Source organism: Pinus tabuliformis, chromosome 9, assembly GCF_031772625.1.
Source record: "Pinus tabuliformis cultivar Carrire ecotype Pingquan chromosome 9, CPIR1, whole genome shotgun sequence".
Lineage (NCBI taxonomy): Eukaryota > Viridiplantae > Streptophyta > Pinopsida > Pinales > Pinaceae > Pinus > Pinus tabuliformis.
The window spans coordinates 1,716,641,961-1,716,652,655 of NC_142307.1; the positions used below are offsets into that span (position 1 = coordinate 1,716,641,961).

Genomic DNA, 10,695 nt, shown 5'->3' on the forward strand with positions numbered 1-10,695 from the left:
TCTTGCTTTGTATGTCCATCTCAATTCCATTTTTATCTATTTTGGAGGTCTCTTATTTAGGCATCATTCTATCATAAACATCTTACAAAGGCTGGTCCATAATTATTTGCTGCTAGAGTTTCTAGGGCTGCATTGCCCTTTTCAACTTTGACATTTATAACCCTAAATTTATGCCTTGTCAGCAACGTGTCTAGATAACCAACAATATTGATAATGAAGTTTTCCATAGTAGATGAATTGTACCTACAACTTTGTAGTTAATTGTTTACAAGAAGGCAATGCTTTAAAACTTGTAGTTCCAGTAACTTCTCACCCAGTGACCAATGAATTGATTTCATATGTTCCTTCGTATGAGTATATAGGTTCCAAATCACAAAATTCCTGCAAAAATGCCAAACATGCATTTAAGTACATAAAAGCAATGTTCATGCAAATTTTCACATTGCAGATTGATTTCGAAATCTATCTAATTAAATTCACACTCTAAAGGAAAAGAATCACCACGTACGAGATCAGGAGAAAATCTGAAATTATAAAGGGGCTCTTCTTTCAATCGAAGTTTAAAATGGTAATAGAGGATTTTGAGGTTCTATGCCAAAAGGGAAAAGGAAATTAGAAAAACTTCCCACCATTTTAGTCCTACTATAGATAACATGCTTTTTCACCAAAAGTAGTGAGATGCTACATTATACTAAGCTCTTATCCTCTTTCTCTATATACGCTTTCTAAGGAAAAGTTAAAACTATACTTGCAAACTAGTTAATATATCTTACATTTCAGTGTTAAAGGTTTCGAGCATCAGTACATATCCTGGGGGGCAATACATACCTTAGTCACTAGAAAGTCAGTCAAGATTCCATTGCCACCAAGTAATTCTCGTCTCAAAGACACTACCTCCCTTGCTTTCAAGGTATTCTAGGCCTATACAAATCTTAGAACATAACATATATCTGCAAACTCTCAAAAAGTGCTCTCCTTAAACAAATGATTATAGCCAAATCTTGGATAGAATTATTGTTGCAGTTAAGTCACATGCCTTGGCTAAGCTGGCATGCCCTAGAGTCATCTTCCCATCATCATACAACTTGCACAGTCGCCATCCCATTAAGTTCATCGCTTGAATGTTACCCAACATATGAATAAGTTTTTATTGGCTGATTTGGAAAGAATTTATTGACACTCCAAACTGCTTTCTTTCCTGTAAATACCTGTACAGTGAAAAACAAATGTAGAGCTTTATTCCCAACTAAAATGCACAAAAATGAACTAAGGGAATGCAATCAAGGTCAATGTCCAAGAAAAAACAATATTGCACCTGTGACACATATCATAGACACCCATTGCAATATCAATGGGCTGCCAAGCAACTATTACACGTGATATAACAAGCACCTGAAATACGATAAAGGCATAAACTTAGTGTGGTTCTTAAACTAGGCACAAAAATGAAACTATTGCTAATTACATACAACTATTTAACTGTCATTTGAAGGACAATATTAGCATACATTACAAATGTTTAACCTAAGAGCAGATAAAATCTATAAAAGTGCAATAGGGTGATTATATCAAATGGACCCACCAAAAGAAAATGCATTGGTACAAGTCACCTTCCTTTATGCAGATTTCCACAAGCAATGCTTGACACGATAAAAAAACAGAGAAGATATATATCTGTAAATGAAAAGTGATGCTCATTTGTCTTTTAACATGATCAAAGATGTTTTTTGATGTAAATGTTTTGTATGTAAATGAATTTTAACGTGATAAAGGATGGTTTTTGATATAAATGTTATGTAGGAAAAAAATGTATTGCATAAATGTTTGAAACCTCTTTTGACATATTTTAATAATGATTATTTTATACATAACAAAAAACATAGAGAACACCTTCAACGATTCCAGATAAAAGTTACTGATGGCAAAACTAGAGGCGAGAGTGAATTCGTTCACAAAAAGGCTCCCATATTAATTGTAGATTTGATTGGAGGGGAAAATTTGAGATCACATGAAAGATTATTATTGTCGTGAACAAATATCTGATCAAGTTAAAATAACATATTGAAATATTTCTATATTGCACAAATTAGGATATTACTTCAAGCCATGCAGGAAAAATTACTTGTAAAATGACTGTACATGAGAGGAGATCAAAAGGGTTAAGGCAAAAACATAAACTTGATATTTGAAAAGCAATCAATAACACACATGATAACACTTTTTGAGCCAATTTAGATGGGCCTGCATTTGGACTCTTGCTTTGTATGTCTATCTCAATTCCATTTTTATCCATTTTGGAGGTCTCTCATTTAGGCATTGTTCTATCATAAACATCGTACAAAGGCTGGTCCATGATTATTTGCTACTAGAGTTCCTAGGGTTGCATTTCCATTTTCAACTCTGACATTTATAAACCTAAATGTTTGCCTTATCAACAATGCGTCTAGATAACCAAAAATATTGATAAAGAAGTTTTCCATGGTGCTGAATTGTACCTACAATTTTGTAGTTAATTGTTTACGAGCAGTCAGTGCTTCAAAACTTGCAGTTCCAGTAACTTCTCACCTAGTGACCAACAAATTTATTTCATATGTTCCTTTGTATGAGTATATAGGTTCCAAATCACAAAATGCCTGCAAAAATACCAAACATGCATTTAAGTACATAAAAGCAATGTTCATGCAAATTTTCACATTGCAGATTGATTTCCAAATCTATGTAATTAAATGCACACTCTAGAGGAAAAGAATCACCACGTATAGAACCAAGAGAAAATAAAAAATTCTAAAGGGGCTCTTCTTTCAATAGAAATTTAAAATGCTAATCCAGTATTTTGAGGTTCTATGCCAAAAGGGAAAAGGCAATTAGAAAAACTTCCCACCATTTTAGTCCTACTAAAGATAACATGTTTTTTCACCAAAAGTAGTGAGATGCTACATTATACAAGCCTCTGATTCTCTTTCTCTATATACACTTTCTAAGGAAAAGTTAAAACTATACTTGCAAACTAGTTAATATATCTTACATTTTAGTGTTAAAGGTTTCAGGCATCAGTACATATCCTGGGGGGTAATACATACCTTAGCCACTAGAAAGTCGGTCAAGATTCCATTGCCACCAAGTAATTCTCGTCCCAAAGACACTACCTCCCTTGCTTTCAAGGTATTCTAAGCCTATACAAATCTCAGAACATAACATATATCTGCAGATTCTCAAAAAGTGCTCTCCTTAAACAAATGATTATAGCCAAATTCTCGATAGAATTATTATTGCAATTAAGTCAAATGCCTTGGCTAAGTTGGCATGCCCTTAGTCATCTTCCCATCGTCATACAACTTGCACAGCCACCATCCCATTAAGTTCATCACTTGAATGTTACCCAACTATATACAAATAAGTTTTTAGTGGCTGATTTGGAAATAATTTATTGACACTCCAAATTGATTTATTTCTTGTAAATACCTATACGGAGAAAAACAGATGTAGAGGTTTATTCCCAACTAAACTACACAAAAATGAACTAAGGGAATCCAATCAAGGTCAATGTCCAAGAAAAAACAATATTGCACCTGTGACACATCATAGACACCCGTCGTTTTTTTTAACTAAGGGAATCCAATCAAGGTCAATGTCCAAGAAAAACCAATATTGCACCTATGACACATCATAGACACCCATTGTAATACCAATGCGCTGCCAAGCAACTATTACACATGATACAACAAGCACCTGAAATACAATAAAGGCATAAACTCACTGTGGATTTTAAACCAGGCACACAAATGAAACTATTGCTAATTGCAGACAACTATTTAACTGTCATTTGAAGGACAATATTAGCATACATTATAGATGTTTAACCTACGAGCATATAAAATCTATAAAAGTGCAATAGGGTGATTATATCAAATGGACCCACCAAAAGAAAATGCATTGGTACATGTCACCTTCCTTTATGCATATTTCCTAATGATTTTCAAAGATCCAAATATTACCAGCCAACTATCAGAAACATACCTTGCTTGTGTCTTGAAAGGAATCGATGCCTGACAATCTATCCTTGTTAGCAACAAAAACTCCTTTCAAATGAATGTCCCCATTTTGAACACACCTCAACACAATTTTATTTTCTATTTTGGTTACCCTCAGTGCAGGAGTACCTTTGCTCACAATGAACCTGTGGAAAATCCATGGAAATGAGATATACAGGAAAAAATTCAATACATATGACATAAAATGTTTTTTGTATATGAAGCCTCTTCTTTAAAAGGAATCTTGGTACTTCTTCATGCAATTCATCTTGCATGCTTTCATTTTTGTCATTTGTTTTCGTAGGCAAAAGCTGTAGGTCAAGATTATTCGTTAAATAATACTATTCAAAGAAACTGATACATAAGGTACAAATGAAATAAGTAAGATCTAATACCTATTATAGCCCATTCAACTTATCTTTGCTACTATTTCTCTTACCCAATGATTTGATTTGTGGTTGTATTCCTAGAAAAAACATCTAGTATGTTTGCAAAGGTATTGTTTCCTATCCAACGTTTTTGGCCATCCAACTTCCAACCACCTTCCACCTGTTATGATTATTACCCAACAAATGGCATCACAATGGATGAGATATTAGAATTTATTTTCCTTATTTTCTAAAATGGATGGGATGAGTTATGCCACTAATTTTGTTCTTTGAAACGATAATTAATGAAGAATCAAGACAACATTCGAGGGGAAAATCCCTATGACATGAATGACAACATACCTTGGTTGTTGTTGTGTTCAAAGAGCTTGCATCACTGCCATAGTTGGGTTCAATCATAGCCTGTGAGAATGAAAAAAACATTACATGGCACATTAATGAGTCAGAAAAGTCCTTACTAGGTTATCGAACTCCTCTTGAACCTCAGGCGTCCCGCTAATCTTCTCCAACATGGTTCTTGTTTTTCTTGATGCCCTCTATCGATCAAGCTGTTGGGCGTGTCAGGCAACCAGAACGGTCCCATCGCCATTATGGCTGTCAGGACAACTGCCATAGCTAGCGAGAGGTGCCATCCCCAATTGTGGAGTCTCTGGTTGTTGTAGTTTATGAGGCTCGCCGCTAAGATTCCAGTGTTGACGAACACCTGGAAGCAAAATTTTCAGCGCTCCTTGCAACCTTAGAGGCGCCATTTCCAACAAATAAACCAGAACAAACTGCAAAAATGGTCTAGACTTAGATTCAGATGGGAGCATTAACAAAGAAAGTTCAGAGCCTTAATTGACTAACTTGATTGCAAAAACAAATGTCAATGCTGAGCAATATTCTTGATTTTCTAAACCAATGCTAATGCTGAGAAATATGCGACCGACGATGAGCATGGCCACATTGACAGCAGGGCCATTAATGGCCGCCCCTGAGAGAAAAAAACAACCTGCCTAGCAATATTGAAGGCTTCCGTCCAATAGCCTCGTGGTGGCTGATGCAAAGGAGGAGGCAAGAATCTTGTTTATTACAGAGCATATCTCTTTCCACCTAGAGCATCGAAAGAATGCACGTAACTCCAACTCGCACCGAGTACTTTTGTGTCTGTAGCTCGTTCTTATGGCACCCTTGGTGTGACCCCATGTCTTGAAGAAGGCGAGAGTTTATTTAAAATGAAAAAAGCTCCAATGAAGCTCAGCAAAGGCAGACTTAGAAGCACTCGTAAGGCTAGATTTTAGATAAAAAGAACGATAAGTTCCAGTGTTGGTGCCTGCGAGCAAGGAAATACGTAACCCCACTTGTGCGTGTACAGAGCAACAAGGAAGGAAATACCTAACCCCAACAATTAGTTTTGCTTAACACTCCTTGACCTGGGAGGAACACGTCATCCAAATCTGTACAATGTCAAACAACTACTATGTGAGAAGGCAAGGGCTAACCAGCCTGCCATAGGGCATTAAATGCCCAGGTATATGCATGCTTTATAACAAAATAACACACAGTCTTTGGTGGCTACATAAATTAAAAGTAAAGACTGTGTGTTATTTTGTTATAGAGCATACATATACCTGAGCATTTAATGCCCTATGACAAGCTGGTTAGCCCTTGGCCTTCTCACATGTAAAAACCTATAATGTCAAACAACCACTATGTGAGAAGAACCTATAATTAAAAATAGGGTTTATTTATGTATTCAAAAAATGCATTTTAAATAACACAAAATCACTATCTCATCCAAAATTGTATTACAAAAAAGTCAAAACATTTAGTACTTAAAAATGAGTTGTGACTGATAAATGCTTATAGCTATCAATTTATATATTTAAAAAATATTCAGCAAATGGAAGATGGTAGATGGCCTAAGGTCGTCTCTAATGATAGATTGTGGAAGAGCAAAAAAACTTGGATGCAACAAAATAACAAATGGTTTAGTAAATGGGGTATTTGCTTGAATGCGTGTCCCATAAACAACAAAAAACTTTTGTTATGGAAAAGTTCCACAAGCATACTTGGGATAAGGAGCTAGGAAGAAAGAAAAATTACTATATTAAACTGTTTAATCCCACTCATAATCTTCAGCCAAAAGCATACATAGAGGCCAATATCTCTTGGAGAGCCAAAATTCTTATTGCTCAGTTAAGGACTAATTCTCATCAACTCCGTTGTGAAACGGGACACTGGGAAAAGCCAAGGGAAGTGTGGGAGGTAAGAGTATGCATTTTTTGTTCTTCCGGAAAAGTGGAAATAGAAAAACATTTCATAACAGGGAAAGTTATGCAGATATGCTGGCAGCTAGCTCTTGGGATAATCTATTTAGCGAGGGGTTTGTCGAGAGGCTGGGAGCATTTATTTTGAAGCGTCACAGAAAAAGAGTTGAATACATCAAACAAATGAAGAAGCAATCTGTCTCATCAGCTCTCTTTAGCCTCATGGACGTTAAAATATTTTCTTTCTTTCTATCAGTCCATATAAAACTCAAGAGACTTATCTCATGATACGCCTCACATTGCCAAAATTATGAAAAAACATACAAATTAACTAAATTATAAATTTATTTTAAACTATTATTATTATTCATTATAAAAAGAATTAATATACGAGTTTAGTAAAATATATAATAATAATCTAATAAAGCGACAATAAGCAATAAGAGTTCAATGCTATAAATATAAATAAAATGAAATCTAAATTTGATATTTGTGAATATGATTTTTTTAATTAAATTGAAAAGTTAAAGAGATATAACTTTCGTTAAGATAAATTTGAACCCTTTATCCATATTCTTAAAAATATTTTATAAACATACCATGCAAAATTAAATTCTACAATCAACATAATAATTATTAGTAATTAAATTTATTTTTTTAAACATAATTTTAATTTTCGAATTATAAATTTAATGAAACATATTAATATACATTTGTTGCAAGCATTCGTCTATTGGAAAGAAAACCAATATACTTTTAACGTGGATTCACAATCGAAATATATATATATATATATATATATATATATATCTAGGACAATCGGTAACTGGTGAGAGTTATCCTGAACAGACCCAGGATCAAATCTAACTGGCTGCCACTATAAACCTAGGCTACGTGCAACCGCCTGCAAGCCGCACAATAGCAGGAAACTTATGCCTCAACAAGAGCCGAGACGTCCGCTATGGGGTCGCCTACTCTTCTAGCCAAGACACAACAGGTCATATATATACTCAATGAGATTCACAATTGAAATATTACCCACCAAATAAAAAGACTTCGGTAAGACCATCTAATTCTCTAGAAAGGACCATTTGAAACCCTCTAATTGTTTCCACGAGACCAACGTATTTGCCACATGAATCGACGATCAATCCCTTTCTCAAATGTTGTTGCAGCCGCACGAGCCCTTCCCACATGCCACAAATGATGATTTGCACATATGTGGATTCAAAAAACCCTGTGAATTAACTTGGGTCATAGGTCTCTGAGGCAATATAAATCCTCTAAGAACATTATGTTCTTTCTAGGAAGACAATTTCTTGGAGATCAAATGAAGAATTTTTTAAAAGGCCTTATATTATTTATGGTTCAAGGAGATTAATAGCGAAACCTAATTTTTTAAGGCAACAATAAGCAATAAGAGCTCAATGCCATAAATAAAAATAAAATGGAATTTGAATTTAATACTTTTGGATATGATTTTTTTAATTAAATTGAAAAGCTAAAAATATATAATTCTCTTTAGAATAAATCTCACATCTTTATCCTAATTATTAATAAAAATATTTTATAAACATGCTCTCTCTCTCTCTCTATATATATATATTTTGATGATTAAATTATAATTTTATAAATATAGGTATAATTTTCAAATTATAAATTTAATAAAATATATTAACATAAATATGTTGTAAGCCTAGATGTAAAAGTGTTTGTATTTGGCTAAGAGCTATGCTTCCTTATTAAAAAACACCTTTTAAAGGTCCATAGAGGAATGTTGCAAGAGTGAAACCTGAGCCATTAAGAACCACCAGCTACTAATCCACTCTAACTCTTTTTGGGCTTTTAGTGATTCCGGTGATTCTCTTCGGTTGTGAACTGTGGGCCAATAGTACATGCAAGATGCAGTGGAAACAAATTGAGAAAATTCATAAGCGTTTGATTATAAACAAATTCAAAATTAAAAGCGTAGTTCCTTATGCCATCTTGTTAAGTGAAACAAGGGCTGCTTCTATTGAAACAATTGCTATGATGTGAGTATAAGGTATTTAAAAAAATATTGAGCGAATGGAAGAGCACTGCTCCTATTGAAGCAATTGCTATGATGCAAATCATAAGGTATTTAAAAAAATTGAGCAAATGAAAGAGCACAAATGGCCCAAGGTTGTGTTTAATGATATATTGTGCAAAAGAAAGAAGACTTGGATACGAAAAAATAACAAATGATTTAGTAAATGGGGTATTTGCTTGAGCATGTGTTCCACAAACAGTCAAAAAATAAAATCTTTTGTTATGGATAAGTTCCACAAATGTACTTGGGAGAATAAGCTACGGAGAAAGAAGAAGTATTATATTGAAGAGTTTAATCCTACTCATAATCATAAAAGAAAATGTACATAAGAGCCAATATTTCTTGGAGAGCCAAAATTCTTATTACTTAATTAAGGACTAATTCTCATCAACTCTGTTATGAAATAGAGTGCTGGAAAAGACCAAAAGAATTGTGGGAGGAAAGAATATGTATTTTTTGCTCTTCCGGAAAAGTGGAAACATAAAAGCATTTCATTTTAGAATGTGAAGCCTTCAAAGACAACATGGAAAGTTATTTAGATATTCTGACAGCAAGCTCTTGGTATAATCTATTTAGCGAGGGGTTTGTCTAGAAGTTGGGAGCATTTATTGTGAGATTCCACGCGAAAAGGGCCAAATACAAGAACCACATAGAAGAACAACCTGTCCCATAGACTATTTTTAGCTTTGAAATGAGCTGAAATGATATTTAAGGTCCACGAGACTAAAAATAGTCTATGAGACCATTAGTTCCCTGTTTTTTTGCTTTTTGCAATTCAATCCTTTTTTGATTCAAATTGATGATAAGCTGGCCCAACTTTCCAACAATCCCCTCACTTAAAAGGCAATGCCAAGAAACTGATGCTAACATGTTCTCATAACTTTCTCTAATGTTTTTGAATGCATCACATTCCAAAATGAAATGTTTTTCTGATTCCACAGCCCCAGGCGTGCAAAATGTACACACTCGTTCTTCCCAAGCTTCTTTAGGTCTTTTCCACCGTCCTATTTCACACCGAAGTTGATGCTATTTGGTCTTTAATTGAGCAATAAGAACCTTTGCCCTCCATGAAATGCGAGCTCCAATGAACTCTTTTTGTTGTAGATCACACGTAGGGTTGAATTCCTCAATGTAATATTTCTTCTTTCTACCCAACTCTTTTCCCCATACCTTTTTACGAAACTTTTGCATAAAAAAATCCTTTAGCTCTTTGCTATTTGTGGGACAAACATTGAGGTAGATATTCCATTTTTGCATCCATGTGTAGTTTTGTTTTATCTATGTTTTCTTCTTTCACTCATGCCTTCATTGAAGATAACATTAGGCCATCTATATACTCTCATTTGCTCAATTCTTTTTAGATATCTTATGAACCACACTGTAGCAATTGCTTCAATGGGAGTTGCTCCTCTTTCACTCAACATTATCTCATAAGGTACTAAACTTTTTATTTTGAACTTGCTTGTGATCAAGCGTTTTTGGATTTTCTCAATTTGTTTCCATTTTGAGACGGGGGTGCTGCTAGCCCACAATTCACACCCATATAGCATCACTGGACAAACTAGGAGTCCAAAAAGCACTTTAATCGTTTTCCAATCCCATAACTCTGCCTCTCTACATCTGTTTTGAAGAGCATATAATGCTTTCCACCCTCCTAAAATTCTCTTCTTTCCGCAGTCCTCCCAATTGAGTTTGTTGTTAAAATCAATCTCAAGGTACTTGTACTCATTTACTTCTTCAAGAATGTTGTCTTCAAAGAAGAAAGTATGCTGGCCCTGCTTCTTTTTATTAGAGAAAATCATTATTTTGGTCTTGCTAGTATTGACTTGCATGCCCACTGCTCTACAAAAATGCTCAATGGCATATAAGTGCATTTGCAATCCATGGGCTGATTTAGAAATCAATACAATATCATCGGCATATTAAAAAAGCTTTATCACAAACTCCCCCAACCA

General features: G+C 34.5%; 1 pseudogene; it reads right to left on the minus strand.

The window, feature by feature from the left end:
- Positions 1 to 243: 243 nt before the first annotated feature.
- LOC149155561 (acyl-coenzyme A oxidase 4, peroxisomal-like) lies at positions 244 to 5,169 on the minus strand (annotated as a pseudogene).
- Positions 5,170 to 10,695: the final 5,526 nt, after the last annotated feature.